Source organism: Macaca nemestrina, chromosome 19 (assembly GCF_043159975.1).
Source record: "Macaca nemestrina isolate mMacNem1 chromosome 19, mMacNem.hap1, whole genome shotgun sequence".
Classification (NCBI taxonomy): Eukaryota; Metazoa; Chordata; class Mammalia; order Primates; family Cercopithecidae; genus Macaca; species Macaca nemestrina.
The window spans coordinates 58,430,562-58,454,134 of NC_092143.1; positions in this window are offsets into that span (position 1 = coordinate 58,430,562).

Genomic DNA, 23,573 nt, shown 5'->3' on the forward strand with positions numbered 1-23,573 from the left:
AGCACAAATGTTAATAGTAGGCACATGCATAATTGAGTTCAAAAAACTCAGTTTGGAGTCCAGATCGATGCCACCAAATTTCTCTCCTGTGTGATGTACTTCTTTATAATTTTGTTAGCATGTCAGATGTTTTATTAATATTTTATAACAGAAATTAAATGTCTTGAGATTTCAAAATCATCACAAATTGCTCCAGCTCCACTCTGTGGGTTATTATAATGTCATCAAAATCCTTTCATATATGTGTAGAAACCTCCTTACTGGAACTAGTTTTAATTCCCAGTTTGTAGATATACGGAAGGAGGAAACCCTGTGAAATTTAATTTTAATGACGCTGAAGATTTGGAAGGGTGCTTTGGAAATCAGTGTACATTTTTGTCTTCTAGGTGGTTCCCATGGTAAAGAATATTCAGCACTTTTTTGTTTTGTTTTGTTTAAGGAATCAAACCTCTTCAGTTTTATTTTTTTATCTGGCCTCCTCTTTAAAAATTGACAAGGAAAAGATTACAAAAGAATGAATATAAATAGCAGCTGTAGAATACATTCTGCCAAGAATAAATTCTGTGTTAGAATAGTTGATGTATTAAAGCTGCTTTATAGAAAAAAATACTTTTCTTTGCCGCTTCTTAATCAGTGAAGATTCCACTCTCTCTTTCATTGAAACTAGGAACTGTATATATGTGAACAGACAGAAATGAGAAATTAAGGCATATATCAAAAAAAATCATTTCAAATGAATGTCTTTATATAACAGCAGCCCAATAATTACTGTTGAATAGAAGAATATTTAGGAAATGTATTAATAAAGTTATTTTTATACTAGATATATAAAGAGTTTTATTCTTCAAGCTTTTCACCCTAAAAATATTTAAACAAAACTAAAACCTAAGGAATAAACACATATATTTTCCACCTAAATTCAATAATTATTGGTAACGTATTAATTTTGCACTTGTTCTGTAAGTGTGCATTTATGTATTTGTGTGCAAATAGCTTTAGCTATAAGTTTGCAAGTTCGTGGTGAAGAGCTCTTTTTTTGTCCCCATTTCACTGTGGTGTGGAGTTTGAGGGTACAGTTAGCCTCAGAGATGATTTACAAGACAGCTGTAACATCAGAGGCAGTGTTCTTGCAACTTATTTTTCTAAGCATATAACCCAGAGTTAAAATGATATATAAAATATTGATACATATGCTACTGCTATACAACTGTGTACTATATTAGTGCAGTAGCAAATTTATATATTATCAAACATAAATAAAATACAAATTATAAAGTTCTAAAGATTAACTAAGATGCTGGGAGTGTTGACTCACGCCTATAATCCCAGCACTTAGGGAGGCTGAGGCGGGTGGGTCTCCTGAGGTCAGGAGTTCGAGATCAGCCTGGCTAACATGGTGAAACCCTGTCTCTAATAAAAATACAAAATTAGCTGAGTGCGGTGGCATGTGCCTGTAATCCTAGCTACTCAGGAGGCTGAGACAGGAGAATCGCTTCAACCTGGAAGGCAGAGAGAGGTTGCAGTGAGCCAGGATCATGCCACTGCACTCTAGCCTGGGCAACAGTGACACTTTGTCTCAAAAAAAGAAAGAAAAAAAAAAGATTACTACACATTTATTCTTTATTTTAGTTAACTTACTAATACTAGCAAGTATTTCTGTTCTCATTAAAATATCAAATAATCAATATTTGTTTTTAGTGAAAGCACTGTAATTAAAACTATTTTTTAAAAGCTTGTTTAATTCTAAATTAACTAACTAAATCAGAAGTAGAGCTAATTTTGTTCTAAATTAGACTGACTTCACATCCAGTTTCTAATGGTTTTAGAGCTGAAAAGGCACTTCACAAAGATACATATGACTAATGTAAAAGGTTTCACTGGATAAATCGTGATATACATATTTCAACCATATTTGCCAGTGGTGTGAAGAGTTTTGTAGAAGTTCAGCTAACATTTCCATCTTCTCCAGTGCCAACCAGTTGCTTTAGCAAACTACTTGCCAATTGGAAGATGTTAGATTTTAATAATTTTAGCAAATTGGTTAAAAAGACATTTCTGAAATTTTCATTTAGAAAAGGTTAGAAATACTGTTTCAATTTTTTTTAATTGGCCATGTATGGCAATCTTTTTACTAGAGTTCAAGTAATGATCATTTCAAAAATAGAATTGCATAATAATAGTAATATTTTAAACATGTTCCTTTATACTATGAGATTCTTTTGAAAAAGAAGTTATTTTTCTCAGTTAAAATGGTATCTGTCCCATTTAGTTAATAAGTAACTAGGTACATATGCTTTTATTTCTTCAAATATCTGTAGACAACATACTGCTGACAGTTAGTGTTACCATAAAAAAGACCTATAAAATCAAAACAAATGTATTTTTATTTAAAAAAAGGAAGCATATAACTTATCTTTAAGCTCAATGACTTTTGAAAGTACTTCACCGTTGGATCTTCAAACTGCTGTGTGGTACAAAAGGTTTTCAGTGTTCCTTCTGATATCTTTACAAAGTGTTATAAGAATTCTACCATTTAAAACAGTATATTCTATGAAGCCAGTTCACTCAGTAACTTTAATCAATGAGTCAGAGGGCCACTATCAGGGCTTTCCTGTTGCATAACTTCTTTTCTTCTCTTCCCCAGGATACTTCACATTGTCTCCGTGTATATATGCCAGCATCACTCTACATATTAAATAATAGAGAAGTATCCTTTTTTCCATTTTCCTTGTTTATTAAAAAACCTATAAATATGAAAAATCTAATATTTATTTTCAGCTCCTCAACACATGATCTTACATGTTTCCTGGGATATGTACATCTTTTTGTTGGCAACCATAGATGTAAAAGATATTTGCAAAAGATATTTCAAACTTGGGTAATTCAAGCAGTCTCCAATAGCAGAAGTAATATGCCTTGAAGAACATCTATGTCAGGAAGGCTCACCCTGCATCAGTGCTCAGGAAGATCTTTCCAGGAGATCTGCCCAGGAAAAGCAGACATGCAGCACATACGGTCATGTGGGAAGGGTGTCTGTCAAGAAAGAGAAAGGATAGCCATTCACAGGATTACACCATGAGGCTCATGGATTAGAAGTTAAGATGATAGCAATGAGATCAAGAGTGTTAAAAGAAGGAGCAGAGTGTACATATGGGGCTTGCCTGCAATATCTAATTGGGCTTTAGCTCACAATGGAGAAGTCTGATGGGAGAGGAGTGCGAGGGAATGAAAGAACATAATATTCATGGTGGGCTTTGGATCCCAAGTATGACTCTGTTCTAAGACCCATTGGAAGTTATAATAGAGGTTGTGCTACATACTTCTTCCATCAGTCTGGATTGGCTCTGATTTTAAGATAATTATTCCTGCAGTATGTAGAGAAAGAGCCAAGAAAGAGACTGATTACAAATGGAAGATAATTGCATTAACATTTTGTGAGATATTATTTAAAATGCTTGTCATTCATAGAAGGTAGTATGGTGAAATCTACCAACTCAGTTAAGTTCCATATTTCAGTGTAACTGTCAAGTTAGCTTATATGCTGATCTTTACCTATTAGATTATTTACTAGTATCTAGGTATCTACTAGATTTCCTAAAGGGAGTCAGCCACAGGGGCTTCCACATAAAAAATACTTCAGATTATGAACTGGATTTGAGACAAAATTCCACCATTCACTATCTGTGTGAACTAAGGAAGTTGTTTGTTTATTATGAACCAAAGTTAGTTTCTTTCTTTCTTTCTTTCTTTCTTTCTTTCTTTCTTTCTTTCTTTCTTTTTCTTTTTCTTTTTCTTCTTTCTTTCTTTCCTTTCCTTCCTCCCCTCCCTCCCTCCCTCCCTCTCTTAGTTTGTTTCTTTCTTTCTTTCTCTTTCTTTCTTTCTTTCTTTCTTTCTTTCTTTCTTTCTTTCTTTCTTTCTTTCTTTCTTTCTTTCTTTCTTTCTTTCTTTCTTTCTTTCACAGCATCTCGCTCTGTCACCCAGGCTGGAGTGCAGTGACATGATCTTAGCTCACTGCAGTCTCTGCCTATCTGCCTCCTGGGCTCAAGTGATTCTCATTCCTCAGGCTACCCAGTAGCTGGGATTACAGGTGTGTAGGTGTGTGCCACCACATCTGGATTTTTTTTTGTATTTTCAGTAGAGATAGAGTTTTGCCATGTTGGCCAGGTTGGTCTCGAACTCCTGACCTCAAGTGATCTGCCTGTCTTGGCCTCCCAAAGTGCGGGGATTACAGGTGTGAGCCACCCCACTCAGCTCCCTCAGTTTCTTTAAGTTTGAGGTGAAGATAATAATCTGCATCTCATAGGCTTCCTCTGAAGATTAACTATATTATTTTAAGAGATTTTTAACACAGTATTTGACATATACCAAGTGCTTAATAACTGGTAGCTATTACTAATATTGTTTTTAAAGCCTCAATATTCTATGAATGAAAGAACAAATGTATCTAATCTCAAATGTTTATATTTTGAAAACTATCTAGACTTACACTGATCTTATTCATGCAGTAAAGAGGATAGTTCTGGAGACTGCATATTCAGGGAAGATAGAGTGGGTTAGATGTACTTTCCTATTCCTCCTGATAAGTACAGTTAAAAATCCTGAACATCATATATACACAAAAATATAAAAATGTTAAAGGTGAAAAGGAAGAAGTAAATTGGCTTGACAATTTGGGGATCCAAGGGACAGTACATAAATGAGTTCCCTGGATTTTGTATTTTGTTTTTTTGTCTCATATATACTAGGCAGGGTATTAAAGAAGCAGACTACCAAGAGATGCCAAGGGTGCAGGAAAAAAGGCACCAGCAAAGGTCTACTGTCTCTAAGCACAAGACCAGGAGAGGGACAGCCAGGCAAGACACAACACTTACTGTGCTATGCCAGCCAGATATTCCAAGAAGAAACCCATGAACCCGTGGCTCTATCCCTACTCATGCCAGCAAAGACCATGTGGGCATCCTGGATGTCTTTTTTTTTTTTTTCTTTTTTTTGAGACGGAGTCTCACCCTTTTACCCAGGCTGGAATGCAATGGTGCAATCTCGGCTCACTGCAACCTCTGCCTCCCTGGTTCAAGCGATTCTCCTGACCCAGCCTCCGGAGTAGCTGGGATTACAGGTGCGTGCCACTACGCCCAGCTAATTTTTTATATCTTTAGTAAAGATGGGTTTCTCCATGTTGGCTAGGCTGGTCTCGAACTCCTGACCTTGTCATCCACCTGTCTCGGCCTCCCAAAGTGCTGGGATTAGAGGCATGAACCACTACACCCGGCCTGGATGTCTATTCTTACCTGACTATGATGAGGTGCCCCAAGCCCTCTTACTCCCACACCTCCCAAACCCTTATACCAGGGTTGTATCAGAAAAAGCTGATTGGGGCCTGAGACTTTCATCCATGCCAGGTGTTGACAAGGTTCCCCTATCCCAGCAGTGTCAGTAGAGACCACATGGGGAGCCTGTACCTTCACCTTCAATTGGTGGTAACAAGGCATCCTTTCTTTTCCCTGCTGGTACGGTGTTGGAGTAGGCCTAAGGAAGAGCTTAGGCTTCTACCAGGGCTCAGGTATAATAGGCAAATCCTCATGATAGAGGTCACATGGGGGGCCTGAACTTCCAGCCCATGTATTGATAACAAGGAGTACCCTCCTCTCATCCACCCAGGTGTTATAGGAAGCTGAGTCTAGGCATAACATTATATATACACAGCTTACCACAATTTTCTAGTGTTGAAATTTTATCAGTTCAAGTAAAGTGTAGAAACCATACTTTACATCCCTTTACCCTCTCCCATTTATAATAAATTGTTTTAAATAATATCTATTATCTCTGCATATAGTAGAGAGTTATTGAGAGCCACTGTAAACAGTGTTTATGCTGTGTTTATAGATGAGCCTATGCCTAGACTTCTACCTCATTTGGCAGTAAGGAGGCAGAGTCAACCTTTCCCACATAGGAGAGGTGTCAAAGTGTTACTAAAACACAGGATTTAAACAAGAACCAGAGTCTCATAGCATAATATAAAATGTTGAGTATTCATCAAAAGTCATCATACCCAAGAACATCTTTACTTACATAAGAAAATGTATCAACGATGCCAACACTGAGATGACACAGATGTTGGAATTATATGCCAAAGATTTTAAAGCAGTCCTCACAAAAATGCTTCAACAATCAGTTATAAACATGCTTGGAACAAATGAAAAAATGGGAAGTCTCAGCAAGAAATAGAAGATATGAATAAGAACCTAAAGGAAATGTTAGAACTAAAATATACGATATCTAAAATTAAAAATTAAATGGATAGTCTCAATAGCAGAATGGAGAAAACAGATGAGAAACAGTGAGTGAACTTAAGAATAGAACAATATAAATCACAATCAGAATAACAAAGAGAAAATAGACTAACAAGAGCTGAAACTATTTTTTTTAATGAGTTTGCAGCTTTATTTCTTGTCCTGTCTTTATCTGGTTTACTTCCTGATGTTAAAGTAACTTATGTTAAAATACCTAGACCATTCCATTACATATGGCCAGTGAATGTGATTTCACTTCCTATTCCTCCATTAGTTTCATTATCTCCATTACTTTATAGTCTAGAACAAAGCAGGTTGAAATATCAGGGGGCACTCCTTCATTACCTTTTAATTTGCTAACAATTCAGCCGAAATCCTTCAGCAACACGGTATCTAACATATAAGACGTTTAGTGGCATGCAGGATTTCCTAAGAGCAGGCTTGTATATCAGTCTTTATATCTTTCAGTTGACTTTCAGTATTAAAACAAATTCTGATTCTCTAATTCATTGAGCATTCATTGACTTCAAGATACAAAAATCAGAATACAAGAGATCCTGGGCTGCGCATGGTGGCCCACTCCCCAATCCCAGCACTTTGGGAGGTCGAGGTGGGCGGATCAACTGAGGTTAGGAGTTTGAGACCAGCCTGGCCAACATGGTGAAACCTCATCTCTACTAAAAATACAAAAAAATTAGCTGGGCGTGGTGGCAGGTGCCTGTAATCCCAGCTACTTGGGAGGGTGAGGCAGGAGAATCGCTCGAATCCGAGAGGCGGAGGTTTCAGTGAGCCGAGATCACACCATTGCACTCCAGCCTGGGCGACAAGAGTGAAATCCGTCTCAATAAATAAATAAATAAATAAATAAATAAATAAATAAATAACAAAACAGCAAAGAAATCAAATCACATAAAAAGAAACAAGGAAATATAACACAATACATGCAGTTATAAGATAAAATGGCAAAGCTAGTGACTAAGCATAACAATGCAGTCAATAGATCAAATTTATTTTTCTACAAATAAGTGAATGAAATTCTTACCTCATAAAGCAAGACCTAACTCTTCCTGTATACAGAGACAATCCAAAAACAGAATGATGCGGAAAAGTTATAAATAAAGTAAAGATGTATTAGACAAATAAAACATGATAAAAGCAGAGTTTGCAATTCTGATATCAAAATATAATTTAAATCAAAAAGCATTAAGCCATGACAAAAGAGGAAATACTTTACTTCTAACGGTCCTATTTTATAACATAAATGTAGCTGTTAATGAATATTTATTTTTCAAATAACACAGCAACCACCTTTGAAAACAAAAGATGGAAACAGAAAATTTTCCTTTCTGGAAATTTTAAAACCTACTATTAAATAACTTTTGAGTGAAAGGGGAAATAAAAACAAATATTAATTTTTTTAAATAATGAAAATTCAACTACTACATAGCAGGCCTCATGGGAAATAGTAAAAATATAACTACAGGCAGGGCGCGGTGGCTCAAGCCTGTAATCCCAGCACTTTGGGAGGCCGAGACGGGCGGATCACGAGGTCAGGAGATCGAGACCATCCTGGCTAACACGGTGAAACCCCGTCTCTACTAAAAAATACAAGAAAACTAGCCGGGCGAGGTGGCGGCGCCTGTAGTCCCAGCTACTCAGGAGGCTGAGGCAGGAGAATGGCGTGAACCCGGGGGGCGGAGCTTGCAGTGAGCCGAGATCGCGCCACTGCACTCCAGCCTGGGCGACAGAGCGAGACTCCGTCTCAAAAAAAAAAAAAAAAAAAAAAAAAAAAAAAAAAAATATATATATATATATATATATATATAACTACAGATCATATAAAAATAAAAAGGAAAGGTTAAAATAAGGGCATTAAATTTCCAACTAAGATGAACTAGAAAATCAACAGCAAAGTAAACCAAAATACCACATTAAGAAGGAAATAATAAATATAAAAGCAGAAGTTATTGAGTTAAGCCCAGAAAATTGATAACTCTAAATAATAAATAAAAAATTTTGTTTGAAAAACAACAAAATATTCAAATTTCTAGTTAATTTAATGAAGACAATGGAGAAAACACAGACATACAAAGTAATAAATGACACAAATTATTTTGTAAAATATTGAAAAAGGTGACTTTGAAAATCTCTATGCAAATAGATTTAAAAGCCTAGATGAAATTAATAAATCACATAAAAATGATTGTTACCAAAATTGGCCCCATTAGAGTTAGGAAGTTTAACCACACCAATTTCTGTAGAAGAAATAGAAAAAGTTATTAAGGAACTACTCTACAATTAAGCACCAGGCTCAGTTAGTTTCCCAGAGGAAATCTACCAAATCTCCAAAGAACAGATAATCCAATGCAATGTAAAATGTATCTAGTAGAGAAAATGAAGAAAAATGCCCCAACTTTTACTTTTGAAGTTACTTTAACATCAGGAAGTAAACCAAATAAAGATAGGACAAGAAATAAAGCTGCAAACTCATTTAAAAAATAGTAAGGATATACTATAGAACCACATTTAAATGGTATTTATTTCAGGAATGCAAGATTGATTCTCTCTCCCTCCACACACCCACTCACACATATATCTGTAAATCAAGAATAAGGCAAATATTCCCAATTCCCCCTCTATTTTTTTCAACACTGTACTAGAGGTATTGCCCAAGCTACAAGCATGTGAATTAGAAAAGAGAAAGTAAAAAATTCTCTATTAGAGGAAGCTACAATAGTACACCTAGAATACCTAAGAGAATCAATAATATTTCTAACCAATAAAAACAAGTCAAGTAGCGGGATATACAAATGATATACAAAAATCAATAAGCTTCATCTACATAAATAGCCAATTAGAAAATAAAATGATAGAGAAAACTGTCTTCAATTGCTGAAGAAAAAGAGATAGTTAGAAATCAATTTAACAGGAAATGAGCAAAACCTATGAGAAGAAAAGTTTAAAAAAGTCCTAAAAAGTCACAAATGTAGGTTTGTACATATTCTTTAACAAGTCAATATCATAAAGATGTCAGTCTTCCTGAAAGTACTTTGTAAATTTTACACAAGTCAATAAAGTGTCAATAAACTAGTTATATAAATCCAGAAAACTTGATACAAAATTTAATGTGGAAAAATAATCATGCAATAGCGAGAAAAACAATGAAAAAGAGAAACTATAGGGGACTAGTCTCACAAAATATTAAATAAATCAATAGTCTCTCTAACAAAAGCAATATAGTATTGGTCCATAAACAGAAAAACCTATACAGAATAGGTTTTTCAGAAACAGACCAATGTACATATGAAAATTAAGGGTATAATAATGTCATAAGAAATCACTAGGCTAAAATAGACTTTTTAATAAATGGTGCTGAGATAGATGGTTAACAATTTTGAAAAAGATTAAGATTCATGTCTCACATTATACATGAGAAAAAGAAATCTCCAAATGAATTAGTGACCTAAATTTAGAAACTACATACAGTTAGTAAAAGGAAACATGTGTAAGTTTCTCAATAACTAGGATGTTGAAAAGGCTTTTTAATTATGACTCAAAATTCAGGTGTAATATTTAAAAATTGGTAAATTCTACTATATTAAAAAAATGCAACACTTTTGCATGGCAAAGACACAGTAAAGCACATCTAAAGACCAATGAAAAACCGGAGAAAAAATTACAATTTATAGCACAGCTAAAGGGCTAGTATGCCTAATACATAAAGAACTATAAATGGCTTCATAGTGACTGTCTTAACTAGAAGTATTGGAGTAATTATTCAATTTATTTCTGACACTTCCTTGTCATAATCATAACCATGTCTTTCATATAAGAATCATCCTATGTGTAATTTTAAAGAAAACATACACTTCTGTTATTTAAATTACATTTGAGTGTAGCTATAAATTCAAAATACTGAGCCTTGGGCAAAATTGTCTTTTGGCAAATTGAACTGAAAATCATTTGATTGCAAAAGTCATATCCACAACTTGATTTTACACTGATTAGCTAGGTCATTCAGGTTTTAAAAGCAAGTTTCTTTGCCTCATCCCCTAATCAATTTATTGCTTTGCCTTTGCGGTTCTACTATGTATTCTGGATAAGTCTATAGGTAAATCCACCACAGTCTCTTTCACTAAACGGATGTTAATGAATACAATATTGAGCTTTTTTTCTTGGCTAAATTACCTCTAACAAGACATTTTAGAGTTGATTTAATGAAGTGCACTAGGAAGTTAAGTAAGTGGCTTATTTCATTAAATGAGACAGGTTGGAAGAAAGTAAACACAATAAATACTGTAAGGTGTAGGTAATTCTATTGTTTACAAAGTATTTTGAAATCCTTCAAGCATTGCAGCTTTTTCTACTTTAGGATACTATTTGGACATATCTATTATTAAGCTTGCATAGCCACATCCATATACTATTATTATACAGTTTAAATAAGTTAGTAAAATCATCCTGGACCACAATAACTATACATAAAATAAATTTACCAATCTAATATTCGGGGAGATAAGATATAATAAAGTGATTAATGACAGAAGTTTGCATTTTCATTTGAAGGATTTCAAAATACTTTGTAAACATTAGAATTAGCTATGCCTTACAGTATGTATTGTGTTTATTTTCTTCCAACTTGTCTCATTTAATGAAATAAGCCACTTACTTAACTTCCTAATGCACTTCATTAAATCAACTCTAAATAACCATTTTTGAGGTTCGATATTTCTTGTCCTTTATCTCCACATAGAGCAATAAATTATGTGGTTGGAATAAAGATTATTTTAGATTTTTCTCTGGAGTTGCTATTTTCAACATGTTTTACTAAAATTAACATTGGAGCAATTTGGTACATTATTTCTCAAATTATAACTCTAACTGTGTAAGCTGGAACTATTCTCCTTAAATTCACAAATCCTCCTTAAATCTAACTCTCCTGCTGTACATTGATGGTCATGAATGATGATAAGCCCCGGCAATTACTAATAGTTTTCTGGTGAGGGCCCTACTGTAGGGTCTGGTGAATAAATCTGCTCTAAGAGAACACGCATTTCTCAACCTCTGAAGGTTGTTTTGCATTGACATATTGGGATATATTTTTCAATGAGAAGAAACTATTATTCTCGTCTGATATTGTAGACCTTACTGCCTAAGTGTCTGCCTGAGTTCTTGTACCGCCACCACCAAAACGTGTAAGACTGGGAACAGGGAAGAACCAAAATTCTATTAAAATATCTAGGTAAAACTTTTAGAATTTTCATTACAAAATTGACAGTGCTTAACAATGTGTATCTCATAGATCAGTGATTTTCAAAGTGAGGTCCTGGAACAAAAGTAGCAGCACATGGAAACAAATTCCCTGATCCAACCCCATACCTACCTACTCTATGACCTACCTTACCTTAATCTAGTGCTGGGGCCCAGGACTCTGTAGTTTAATAAGCTTTTCAGGTGACGCTGGTTACAGGTCCAAGTTTTTAAAAATTGCCTTCTTAGAACAATCATCATTAAAATGGAAGTACTTTTATTCTGTTTTCCCCCCGTTGATTTATTGAATCAAATTTCAGAAAGAGCTATAGGCATTTTTCTTGGCGTTCTTTCCTTATCTGAATTATTTTTTCTCATTTTTTTATCTGTATTAATCAAAATCTTAACTGCTATCAACCTTTTAGCTGTTAACTTCCATGATTGAGTACTTCTGGGGTAAATGCATGTGCAAAGGCTTTCAGGCCACTTTACGCTTAGATAACTCCAACATTAAACACAGCGCAAGTAGACACGAATCCCAAGGATATTAGAGAGGTGTTTATTTTTTAGCTAATAAAGCCTGAGGGAAACCTTCCAGAAATTTCTGCTTGAGTCCCTGGTCTAACAATTTTATGTGAGGAGTCTCTTTAAGGTAAATTTTAGATCCTCAAATGAACAGTGAAATCCTTTCTTTCCCCTCCTTCAGTATGTGGTATAACTCCCAGCTATTCAGGGATGAATTTGGAAGCAATTACTTTGATGCATGTGTGATTGACTGAATTGGGCTCCTCCTGAATATTAGCTGTATCCATTAGAGAGAACCCAGTTTTCCTACTTACTTATAAAATCTAGCAAAATTCAGGTTTACTTGGCCTTTTCTCCTTTGTATTTCCCTAGATACCATACTTCTGCTTCTTTTTTCCCTGCTTGGACTCTTTCCCAAACCACTTCTTTCTATTTTTTTCCAGCTTAATTTTTACTTCTCACCTCCCCTTTTGTTCTAACTCTACCACTTTTCTTTCTCCTAATTTTATCCTGATTCCTTTGTCATGTACCGGCTGGTTTCAATTAAGGAAACCTTATGTTTACTCTTTTAAGATTCACACTTGAAAACAGGCTTCTGTCATAGATAAGTGTACTTATTGTTAAATGTACTAATCCTGTTCAAAGATACAACAGTATTAAAAATAATGAGATTATTGGTTGTGGTTTCAGATGAACCGGAAAATAAAAATCTTGCACAAGATCTTGATCTGCTAGGCTTCCCCTGCCCCCCTTTTCCTTGCTCAATGGTTTATTACTTTTTGAAGGTAAGCTCTCAAAGCCGGAAAGCTTTAAAACCATCCTCTAATGAGCCCTACCCATTCCTTATCATTCTTTACAAAGTGCAGACTTTGTGTTTTCTTTCTCTTGCTTTTCTAAGAGACAGTATTCAGATTATTTTAAAGGGCTTAGCATCTAGGAAATACTATAAACTTGCAGTGCTGCTTTAATGCATATATACCTTGAGCAAGATCACAATATTCCTCTTTACCTTTTCTTAGACAATGGAAATGTCACATGTCCCTAGAGATTCTTTAGTGCTATACTTTAATAAGTTAACAGAATTCAACTTCACTCTTCCTTTGGCTGAGTAATTACAAAAAGGACTGGGCTGATACATATTAAAGTCTGCCAGTAAAAGCTGCAATCTCACTCATTGGTGATAGGCAATGCTTTTAAATGTTCTTCACTTGGAGTTTTCCAATTATGTTAAACAAACCAGTGTCCTAAACTACCAGTTCTCTAAGTTTGAAATGCTGTAAAAATATAAAATACTTATTTATCACATCACTAATTCTTTGTTGCTTCAGTTCTGAGGTATTCATCTAACGTGCAAATATGTGGAAGATAATCCTACAGCTCCTCTCCCATATCAGTGTAGTTGAGAACTCTAAAACACTTTCTTGGCATTCTTTAGACTTTGTATCCCCAGATTACACTTAATTCTCATCAATTTGGTTGAAGGAAGTTCTGTGCCACATTAAATGAAATAAGAGACAGTTCATTTATTTTAGTTTATCCTGTCACCTGCATGACCAGAAAATAATAGTTTCAACAAATACACAATAATCTAGTTATAGACAATATAACTAACTTGTTTAGATTACTAAGTGCTTATACCTACTTTGAAGAATATAAATACTTAAATATACTTATAAATCAGATATATATATATATTTTTTGAGACGGAGTTTAGCTCTGTCACCCAGGCTGGAGTACAATGGCAGAATCTCAGCTCACTGCAACCTCTACCTCCCAGGTTCAAGTGATTCTCCTGCCTCAGCCTCCTGAGTAGCTGGGATTACAAGCATACACCACCATGCCTGGCTAATTTTTGTATTTTTAGTAGAGACAGGGCTTCACCACATTGACCAGGCTGATCTCGTACTCCTGATCTCAGGTGATCCGCCCGCCTTGGCCTCACAAAATGCTGGGATTACAGGCATGAGCCACCGTGCCTGGCCTAAATCAGATATTTTCTAAAAATTATTTTTTAAAATAATTAAAAAAGGAAAGTACACAGAAATTTTATAAACAACTGTATGTACATACTGAAATGTATAAGCACTTACATTTTATCTTATTTGCTTTGTAGATTATAATAAAAAAATTATAGGTACAGTTATAATTTGTTATAATTTCTATGATCAAAACACTAAAGAAAAAACGTGTATTGTACACTATACCTATCACTTCTATTCTCCACTATGATAAATTTGATATAGGTTCTATCAGTTCCTAGTGTATATTTTCACACACACACACACACACACACACATATATGCATTTATGATTAAAATACAATTTGCAGGTGGTGTTTTAACATTTTTATTTAAATGGTATCATACTATTTAGTCATTCAATAACTGACTTAAAAAATTTGTACTTTCCAATGTATAAACCTGGTTTATATAAAATAATTTTCTACTGTATACTATTATTCTGCTAATCTACATTCTTAAATCGACTTCATTATTGATAGCTAGTTTTTTGCTGTTACAAACAATTTTACAGTAAAAAACTTTGTATATATTACTTTTTATAACCATATGGGGGTGTTTTTTTCATTAGGGAAGATAACTTTAAAATTGTTAGATCATAGGGTATGCATATTTTTAATTTAGCTAGACTCCATTAATGTGTTGAACAAAGTTGTTATACCAATGTATACTCCCACCAGTTGTGAGTAGTTTCAGCTTCTTCACTTATTAGCCAATACGTAATAATGTCAAACATTTAACAATTGTTAACCTAATGAGTGTCATGTTTCATTATGGTGTTAGTTGATACTCAGACTTCCTCTTTTGTGAATTTCCTATTCATATCCTTTGTTCGTTATTTTTGGATCTTTTGTCCTTTACTCACTTATCTGCAAGAATTGTTTTTTGTATTCTAGATACAATATTTGTGTTTACTATACCGCAAATATCTTTAAGTGTGTTACTTGTCTTTTAACTTTGATGATGATGGTGTTTTATACATACACCTTGTTTTTAATTATTATGAATTTAGATTATAATGTTTTTTCTGATTGACCATGAAAGTATAATAATAATTCTTGTTCCACTTCTTCAATATAATTCCAACTTGACATTCAGGTTGAGAAGTAATATTTTATTTTTTAGGTAAAATGTGTTTCAAACAACGTCCTTATTGAGAATCCATTATAATTATTATTATGCTTCTTTGGTAAATAATATTAGTAAGCTTTGAATTCACAAGGCACATAGAACTATATGTTACTGATTAAAGACTAGTTTTAGAAAGTTTCTACATCCTAGGGCAGAAAGGACCCTTAGAGATGGCCTTTTCCTCCCTTTACACGCAGTAGAAATAAAGTCCAGGAAATATTGTGACCAAAAGCCACGGATCCTGGGGAACACACAGCTAGAACTGACCTCTATTTATTCCTAGTTCAGAGCACTTTCTATTGAGCCACAATCTAAGTATCTCTAAGAACTTGGACGTTTTCACTTTTCAGATTTAAAGTTAGTGTTATTCTTAAATGGCCTATATCCTTTCCTTTCAGGAGAGTGACAACGGACTCAGTACTCAGATTTTTAGGTAACATCAGCCTTCTTCACGATGGGAGAAGGTAGGAACACATCAATTAACTTAGGTTCTCTAAGCCAGTGAGTTAAGGAGAAGGGCAAGCGTGCATATTAACCACACATGCTGCTTTTCCTGTGGGCTCCACTCTGCAGGTGGCAGGGAAACCAAACGGAAATGAATCTACCAATTTCAACTCCCAGCAAACTGTTCCCACATTCAGAGAAATTCTCTAGTAAACGCTGAACAAATCCCAGGTTTCCACGTACAAGAGTTAATTTTTGGATGTTTTTCATATTACGAAGAATGTAAACCATGGAATAATTACACTGTAATTATCTTGTTTGAATTATATGCTTACAACGTATTCCTGTAGCTGGAAAATTACTAAAATTTGTAAATGCTTAATTACTTACTTTTTCCTTTATTATATCTATATTATAGATACACATCTGTTAGGAATAATAATCCATTTATTTATTCAGTTCTGTTGTTATTTTTTTACAGGAAGAACTTGTGGTTGATATGGGGATTAAATACATATGACTAGGAATACAGCTTTGGGTCAGTGTGCAGCTATTTTGAAGGGCAGCTGAAATGCTCTCAAACATAACCTGAGCTTTTTATTCCCTGAGCTGTTTGAAAGCAGGAGTCCTTTCATCTTTCTGTGGCAGTTCACCATTTATTTATATATTTTAATGGTAGGTTTCCTAGTTCTAACATCAAGGACTATGCCTTCTTTCTAGTTTGTTCGATTAGTGATCCAAGTAAAACTACAGGGTACTGGAGGGAGAAAGAAAAAAAATGTAATTGTCATAACACTGTAGTACTCTCACATAGGAAGGAAATCTACTTCACAAGCGAGTATACATATGCAATTCCTATAGCATAAAGCATTCTGATTTTTAGAGGTCGGTCTGTGTCCCACATGATATTTTCTAGTTGCCATGGCAATTACTTGTTTTCATTGGGTAACTGAGCGAATGGCCACATCTGTTCTTGCTGCACTCTCTTTCCCCGCACCTAACACAGAGCATAGGGAATAGATTCACTTCTCAGTGCACAAAGATTTATATGCATAACTGTCTCCACATCAAGGGGAGGCTGTAAATCTCAGGTCAGAGAGTCACACTTGCCCTTGAATACCCTCCTTTTTTGTGCCCAAATGTTCTTCTATTCTTCTATAAACACAACTAAATATGCATTTATTCAGCGGAGAAAGATACATAACAGTCCCCTTAGGCAATACATAAATAAATATACATGTATATAGATATATACTGAAGACATGGTAACTTGTTCACCGGTACAATGATATTCTGGAATTCAAAATAAAAGATTCATTTGGATACACTTAGTTGCATCTATTTTTTTTTCTTTTAAATAAATATGTCTTAATTGGCGAGGTTCTTCAGGTAAATAAGTATTCAGATACTTTAGTTTTGGTGCTAATTGGAAGTAGAAGACCTTTGGCACCTTGTTAAATTTGTACTAGCCTCAGAAATAAATAACAGCTGCACTGAGTCAATTCTTTTTTTACTTCTCTGCATCCCCAGAGTGAGACTAGTGATAACAAATGTGTGTAGAGATAATCATGACAACATTAGACTCGATAATAGAGTCATAAGGGAAAAAACTTCTGGTATTAATTTTATGTGCTTTTTATTTTTGAAAAAAGTATTTTATTTAAATTTAATGTAGTTCCATTTTAAATTTAGGGATATACATGCAGGTTTGTTACATGGATTGCCTAATGCTGAGATTTTGGCTTCTAGTAAACTCATCACCCATAGTGAATATGAATCCAGTAGGTAGGATTTAAACCCCTCCTTGCCCCCCAACCCTCCGCTCTTTCGGAGTCCCCAAAGTCTATTATTTCCATCTTTATGTCCACATGTACCTCTTGTTTAGTTCCTACTTATAAATGAGAACATGTGGTATTTTATTTTCTGTTTCTGAATATTTCACTTGGGACAATGGCCTCCAGCTCCATCTGCATTGCTGCAAAAGGCAGGATTTCATTCATTTTTATGGCTGTCTAGTATTCCACATATATATGTGTATATGTAAAACATTTCCTTTATTGATTGACACTTAGGTTGATTCCATAACTCTGCTATTGTGAATACTGCTGTTATAACAGCACAGGTGGCTTTTCCATAAAATGGTTTCTTTTCCTTTAGGTAGATACTCAGTTGTGGGATTGTTAAGTTGAATAGTAGTTCTATTTTTAGTTCTTTGAGAAATTTCCATATCATTTTCAATAGTGGCTGAGTTAATTTACATTCCCATCAACAGGGTATAAGTTGAAAATGCTTTCAACTTCTCCTCTTTCAGTAAGGTATTGGCTGTGGGTTTGTTGTATACAGCCTTTATTACTTTAGCTATGCTCCTTTGATGCCTAGTTTGTTTAGGATTTTTATCATGCAGGGGTGTTGGATTTTATCAAATGCTTTTTTCTGTATCTATTGAGATGATCATATGTTTTTTGTTTTAAATTATGTTTATGTGATGAATCACTTTTATTGATTTGCATATGTTTAACCATCCTTGTATCCCTGGAATAAGATCCACTTGATTGTGATGAATTATCTTTTTGATGTGCTGCTGGATGTGGTTTGCTAGTATTTTGTTCAGGATTTTTGTGTCTGTGTTCATCAGAGATATTGACCTATAGGTTTTATTTTTTTGCTGTGTCCTTGCCAGATTTTGGTATCGAGATGAAAGTGGCCAAGCATAGTAGCTCACACCTGTAATCCCAGCACTTTTGGAAGCCAAGGTGAGAGGATGACTTGAGTTCAGGAGTTCAAGCAACATATCCTGGGCAACATAGCAAGACTCCATCTCTACAAGAAAATAAAAATAAATACAAAAGAATGAAATGCTTTCATAGAATGAGGGAGAAATCCCTTCTCCTCTATTTTTTCAAAAAGTTTCATTAAGATTGGCATCAGTTCTTTGTACCTCTGGTAGAAGTCAGCTGTGAATCTGTCTGGTGCCGGGCTTTTTTTTTTTGGGTTGGGGATTTTTAAAATTATTGCTTCGGTTTCATAATTCATTATTCCTCTGTTCAGGATTTCATTTTCTTCCCGGTTTAATCTTGACAAGTTGTATGTTTACAGGAATTTTTCCATTTCCTCTAAGTTTTCTAGTGTTTGCACATAGAGAATATTCATAGTCATATCTGAGGATCTTTTGTATTTCAGTGGTATCAGTTATAATGCCACCTTTGTCATTTCTCATTCTGCTTATTTGTCTTCCATCTTTTTTTTTTTTTTGAGACGAACTCTTTCTGTTACCAAGGCCAGAGTGCAGTGGCACGATCTTGGCTCACTGCAACCTTTGTCTCCCAGGTTCAAGTAATTCTCCTGCCTCAGCCTCCTGAGTAGCTGGGATTACCAGTGCGCACCACCATGCCTGGCTAATTTTTGCATTTTTAGTAGAGACGGGGTTTCACCATGTTGGTCAGGCTGGTCTCAAACTCCTGACCTTGTGGTCCACCCGCCTTGGCCTCCCAATGTGCTGGAATTATAGGCATGAGCCACCGTGCCTGGCCTTCCCTCTTTTTCTCTTGATTAATCTATCTAGCAGTCTGTCAATTTTATTTATCCTTTCCAAGAACCAAAGTTTTGTTTCATTTATTCTTTGTTTGAATTTTTTTGGTCTCAATTTCATTTAGTTTAGCTCTAACTTTTGTTATTTCTTTACTTCTTCTAACACTGGTTTGGTCTGTTCTTGTTTTTCTAGTTCCTTGATGTGTGATACTAAGTTATTAATTTGATATCTTTTTAATCTTTCTGATGTAAGATTTTAGTGCTGTAAACTTTCCTCTTAACAGTGCTTTTGCTATTTGCTGAAGTTTTGGTATGTGTATCTATTTTCACTTGTTTCAAAATTTTTTAAGCATCTGCCTTAATTCTGTTGTTTCCCCAAAAGTCATTCAGGAGCTAAACTAAACATTCAAATTGTTTAGTTTCCATGTATTTGTGTGGTTTTGAGAATTCTTCTTGATATTAATTTCCAATTTTATCCTACTGTGGTCCAAGAGTATACTTGATATGATTTTGATTTTTTTTGAATTTATCAAGGCTTGCTTTGTGACCAAATATATGGCCACTTTTCAAGAATGCCCCATGCCAGTACCAGCTCTTCTTCTTTCTGAAGCATAGGAATATTCAGGAAAATTTACCCAATTTTGCTATCAGAGTAGACCCCCAGAAACAAGAAATTAGAGAACACCTGTGAAATATTATAAAAGATGAACATCACCAAGGTATATAGTCATGAGACTATCCGAGGTCTGAATGTTACCTAGGCTGTGTTTCTTGAACTCCTGTGCTCAAGCCATCCTTCCAACTTGGCCTCTGAAAGTGATGGGAGTACAGGCATGAGCCACCAGGCCCAGCTACTCTCATCCTGATACCAAAATCTGGCAAGGACACAACAAAAAAGAAACTTACACGTCAATATCCCTGATGAAAATAGGCACAAAAATTCTCAACAAAATACTAGCAACCCAAATCCAGCAGTACACGTCTTATGAGAATGCATATTCTGTGGTTGTTGTGTGGAATGTTCTGTAGATGTCTATTAGGTCCGTTTGGTCAAGACTCCAATCTAAGTCCCAATTTCTTTGTTTTATGCCTTGATGATCTGTCTAATGCTATCAATGAGATGTTGAAATAGCCCACTATTATTGTATGGCTGTCTATCTCTTATGTTCAGTTTTGTTAGTTTTATAAATCTGGATGCTTCAGTGGTGGGTAAATATATATTTAGGATCATTAAATATTTTTGTTCAATTGAACTCTTTGTCATATAATGCACTTCTTTGTATGTATGTACATATGAATGTATTTATTTTTTACCGTGATTGATTTAAGGTCTTTTTTTTTTCCTGATGTAAGAATAGCTAGCTCTACTCTTTTCTGTTTTCCATTTGTGTGATATGTCTTTCTCTATCCCTTTACTTTGAGTCTGGGGTGTCATTACTCTTTAGGTGGGTTTCTGAGAGGGAGAAGATGGTTGGTTCTTGTTTTTTTTTGTTTTGTTTTGTTTTGTTTTCAAATAATTTTCCAATCTATATCTTTTAAGAAGTGAATTTAGGCTATTTACATTCAAGGTTAATATTGATATGTGAGGTTTCATCCCTGTCATGCTTTTCTTAGCTAGTTGTTTTGAGTCTCAATTGTGTAATTGCATTATAGAATCTGAATTTTGTACTTTGTACTTTGTACACATGCTTTTATTACAGCAAGTATTATCCTTTCATTTCCGTGTTTAAAACTCCTCTGAGCATTTCTTGTAGGTCTGGTCTGGTGGTGATGAATTCCTTACTGCTTGCTTGTCTGGGAAAGTCAATATTTCTCCTTCATCTATGAAACTTATTTTGGCAGGATATAAAATTCTTGGCTGGCAATTTTTTTTTTTTTTTTTACTTGAAGAAGGCTAAATCTTCTAACTTGTAATGTTTCTGCTGAGAAGTCTTCTATTAGTCTGATGAGTTTACCTTTATAGATGATTTAGCCCTTTCCTCTAGCTGTCTTTAAAATATTTTTCTTTAGCATTGACCTTGGATAGTCTGATGAATATATACCTTGGTGATGTTCATCTTTTATAGTATTTCATGGATATTCTCTAATTTCTTGTTTCCACCTCAGTAGCAAAATTAGGAAAATTTTCCTGAATTTTTCGCTCAAATATGTTTTCCAAGTTGCTATCTTTTTCTTCTTCTCTCTCAGAAATGCTTGTTAAGTTGCATGTTTGGTTACTCTACATAATACCATATTTTTCAAAGTACTTGTTCATTTTCAAATATATTTTTCTTTATTTTTTCCAACTGGATTAATTTGAAAGACTGGTCTTCAGGCTTTAAATTTATTTCTTCTGCTTTTTCTAGTCAATTTTTAAAGCTTTCAACTGAATTTTGAAATTTATTTTGTCAATCTTTCAATTCCAGAAGTTCTACTTTGTTAAAAATATATCTATTTAATCTTTTATATCCTAAGTCTTTTTTTCGTGTGTGTGTGTGTGTGTGTATGTTTGTGTGTGTGTATTGTTTTTCAACTGTCTCTTGGATATCATTGAGTTTCTTTGCAATCTATATTTTGAATTATTTATCTGTCATTTCAGAATTTTTATTTTAGTTCAGATCCATTGCCAGAGAGCTAGTGAAGTTCTTTATAGCTGTAAAAATATTCTGCCTTTTTGTACTGCCAGGATTCCTGTACTCATTCCGGCTCATCTAAAGAAACTTCTGCTTATTTTTGATTTTGCTATCACTTGGATGGGAATTTTACATTTTTATTCTTTTTTTCCTAGATGAGACAACTGTAATGTATATTATGTTTGGTTGTTTGGCTTCATTTCTGGATGTTTTCAGGAAACCAAGGATCTTTATGTGTTCTTTGCTTGTAGATGGCTTTTGTGCAGTGGCTTTCTCAAATGCTGCTTGTTGTAGCGATGTATTGGATGTATGAACTGACACATTATGTCCTGCAGGGCTGAGAATGTAAAGGTTTCAAGAAGCTTTTCTTGTACATCAGCACTATGCCTTTATGACAGCAGCTTTTCTTTCCAACTTCTATTTTAAGTTTAGGGGTACATGTGCAGAATGTGCAGGTTTGTTTCATAGGTAAAGGTGTGCCATGGTGGTTTGCTGCACAGATCATCCCATAACCTAAGCATTAACCCCAGCATACTTTAGCTATTCTTCCTGATGCTCTCCCTACCCCCAGCCCCTTCCAACAGGCACCAGTGTGTGTTGTTTTTAACCCCATGTACCTGTGTGATCTTGTCATTCAGCTCCCACTTATAAGTAAACACATGCTGTGTTTGCTTTTCTGTTCCTGTGTTAGTTTGGATAATTGGATAGTTAGTTAATTGGAAGCTGAGGATAATGGCTTCCAAGTCCATCCATGTTCCTGCAAAAGACATGATCTCATCCTTTTTATGGCTTCATAGTATTCCATGGTGTACATGTATAACATTTTCTTTATCCAGTCTATCATTGATGGGCATTTAGGTTGATTCCATGTCTTTGTTATTGTGAACAGTGCTGCAATGAACATAGGTGTACATATATCTTTATAATAGAAAGATTTACGTACCTTTGGGTATATACCCAGTAATGGGATGTAGCACTGTATTTGGTGGTGCAGTTCAATCTCCCGTCCAGTCGGTGGCACTTAGGAGTAAAACCTGCTCACTCTGGGACAGCCTGACAATGAGAGGAGGCATCTGCCTTGATCAGGCAGGTGAGGGAGAGCTCATGTTGGGGGGTGCTGAGGCCTCAGGGATAGAGAAGGGTGGGACTCTGCTCTTTGTCCTCGGCAGGCAGGAATGCCATCCTCTTTCTTATCATGCCCTTGTCAGTTCATAAAAATATCATTTTTTTTTCTCCTGGCCATGGCTGAGGACCATGTAAATGCCCCTCTTGCCACTCTTACAAGAATAGGCTTAATGCAGAGCCTCTTCTCCCAGTGCAGAGCAGCAACACTGTGATGTGTCTGCCCTCCATTCCTCTGATGGTGACATTGTGTGTAAGGAGGGGTAGATGGGCTCCGCCCTTCATGGAAGCCCATGAAGTGCAGGCTCATGTAAAACGGGAATGCCGCCACTACATTAAGCACTGGAAAGACTTTCTCTATGTGCACACATGCTGGCCTCCAGTAGGGAGAGCCTCTGCTGCATCCGCAACAGCAGGCAGTGGGAGCAGAAGATAACCCCCACTCCCCATCTGTTCCCGGAAGCCAGTGCCACCTCCCTCGATGATTGGCACATGCCTGCATTTCATTTCTCCCAAGGAGGTGTTTAGTAGGCTGGGACCCCCTTCTTTAGGAGAAGCCTGCTCAGAAGGATAGATCTGCAGGGAACCCACAGCTCCGTAGGGACCCAGTGGTCTCCTGTGATTGCCAGAGTCAAAGCTGGTTGCGGGGTGCC